The sequence below is a fragment of the Schistocerca nitens genome, chromosome 7 (assembly GCF_023898315.1).
Source record: "Schistocerca nitens isolate TAMUIC-IGC-003100 chromosome 7, iqSchNite1.1, whole genome shotgun sequence".
Lineage (NCBI taxonomy): Eukaryota > Metazoa > Arthropoda > Insecta > Orthoptera > Acrididae > Schistocerca > Schistocerca nitens.
In genome coordinates, this window is record NC_064620.1 from 308,110,472 (window position 1) to 308,112,971 (window position 2,500).

The 2,500-nt window shown below is 58.4% G+C and overlaps 1 non-coding gene across 1 annotated transcript in view; it reads right to left on the reverse strand.

Annotated features, from left to right (window-relative positions):
* LOC126196991 (small subunit ribosomal RNA) overlaps positions 1-406 on the reverse strand; it is a 1,909-nt gene extending 1,503 nt beyond the window's left edge. The window contains exon 1 of the ribosomal RNA XR_007539405.1: positions 1-406. This exon is cut by the window's left edge and continues 1,503 nt beyond it. This is a non-coding gene — a ribosomal RNA (small subunit ribosomal RNA).
* Positions 407-2,500: the final 2,094 nt, after the last annotated feature.

Below are 2,500 nucleotides of genomic sequence, written 5' to 3' on the forward strand. Positions count from 1 at the left end.
CCTCTCCGGAATCGAACCCTGATTCCCCGTTACCCGTTACAACCATGGTAGGCGCAGAACCTACCATCGACAGTTGATAAGGCAGACATTTGAAAGATGCGTCGCCGGTACGAAGACCGTGCGATCAGCCCAAAGTTATTCAGAGTCACCAAGGCAAACGGACCGGACGAGCCGACCGATTGGTTTTGATCTAATAAAAGCGTCCCTTCCATCTCTGGTCGGGACTCTGTTTGCATGTATTAGCTCTAGAATTACCACAGTTATCCAAGTAACGTGGGTACGATCTAAGGAACCATAACTGATTTAATGAGCCATTCGCGGTTTCACCTTAATGCGGCTTGTACTGAGACATGCATGGCTTAATCTTTGAGACAAGCATATGACTACTGGCAGGATCAACCAGGGAGCTGCGTCAACTAGAGCTGAGCAGCCGGCCGCCCGGGAGTGTGTCCCGGGGGCCCGCGCGAACACGCAAGCGTCCGCTCAATTATTCTGCAAACAGGAGGAGGCTGGGCTCCCCTGCACGATACACCTCGAAACCCTCTCAGGTCCCGGCGGCGCGCAGCGCCGTCCTAAGTACTTGGTCGGGTTCGAGAGAGGCGCAATCGCCCGGAGATAGGCGAGTAGACGCTTTCAGTGCGACCACCCGTGCTCCCAACTGAGCTTGCCGCTGCCGACAGAGGCCCGGGAGCGTGCTGTCGTGGTGTTGCCGGCGGGAGACAACACGCGGCCACAAACAGTGACCGGGCAGCTCCAACGCCAGCGCCACAGAGGGGCAGAGCCCCACTTGGGTGCCAAAGCGAACTCTCCCAGCACAGCGCACGCGCCAACACATCCGCACAGCTGCGATACAAACCACCTGCGAGAACCGCGGGGGCGACCGAGCAGCAGACGGCGTCGCGGCGCCGAGTGCCGGGCGGCGGCGCATCCTCAACGCACACAGTCCTCAATCGGACCAGCACACTGCAGATGTCCACCGCGCTTCGCACCGGGCCCGGGAGGACCCACTTTGGCCGCACGGCGCCGCGCGCTGGGTGCGCCGGCACGCAGATGCGCCGCCTGCCGCCTCCGTCAGCCGGCGCGCCTGCCACTGGGCGCCCCCACCAGCCGGCTGCCGCGCGTGCGCCCACGCAGCGCGCGGCCAGCACGCCGGGCGCCCCCCCCTCACCGGCCGGGGACGGTCCCACCCAGCCACCGCCGCGTATCGCTTCATACCCACATGCCCACTCACGTTCGTGGGTATGACGGGTGTCGCTGAAGCAACCGGTTAATACCTGTACCGATCGTCGATATCAACGATTCACCTCCAGCGCGAACAACCGCGCAACAACGGATTTCCAGTTCATTTGCGTAACTTGGGCAGCAAACGTAGACATCCATCTACATTTGCGACTTCTACGAGTCTTGCATGCCTGGATGTTGTGTGTCACGACGCACTCCATCAGCATACATACACGCTGCGACGTGTGCACGAAAGAACACGTGGAAGGTGGCCAGCGTACGTATGCGAATGCCATTGCACAGCTGCGAAGCGCATTCAACACGCGAACTCCTGACCGACGAGCTAGAGGTGACAGGAGGGGAGGGGGGGGGGGGGCGGGGGCGATATACGTCCTATTGCAGTACACAATACAGTGGATAGCGGGACCATGTGGAAAGTAAGCAACACTCGCAAGATGTGAGGGTACGCACCGTAAAATGAATCAATACGCAGAACACCACAGTGTGCGCGAAGTGAACTATGTTGAGATGGTTGCAATTAGGCAACGCTACACGAATTCCTAGATTCATATAACTAACAATTACAGGGCAGGTTAAGGCGCAACGTGGGTTAGGTTAGGGCGCAACGTGGGTTAGGTTAGGGCGCAACGTGGGTTAGGTTTGGGCGCAACGTGGGTTAGGTTAGGGCGCAACGTGGGTTAGGTTAGGGCGCAACGTAGGTTAGGTTAGGGCGCAACGTAGGTTAGGTTAGGGCGCAACGTAGGTTAGGTTAGGGCGCAACGTAGGTTAGGTTAGGGCGCAACGTAGGTTAGGTTAGGGCGCAACGTAGGTTAGGTTAGGGCGCAACGTAGGTTAGGTTAGGGCGCAACGTGGGTTAGGTTAGGGCGCAACGTGGGTTAGGTTTGGGCGCAACGTGGGTTAGGTTAGGGCGCAACGTGGGTTAGGTTAGGGCGCAACGTGGGTTAGGTTAGGGCCCAACGTAGGTTAGGTTAGGGCGCAACGTAGGTTAGGTTAGGGCGCAACGTAGGTTAGGTTAGGGCGCAACGTAGGTTAGGTTAGGGCGCAACGTAGGTTAGGTTAGGGCGCAACGTAGGTTAGGTTAGGGCGCAACGTAGGTTAGGTTAGGGCGCAACGTGGGTTAGGTTAGGGCGCAACGTGGGTTAGGTTAAGGCGCAACGTGGGTTAGGTTAGGGCGCAACGTGGGTTAGGTTAGGGCGCAACTTGGGTTAGGTTAAGGCGCAACTTGGGTTAGGTTAAGGCGCAACTTGGGTTAGGTTAA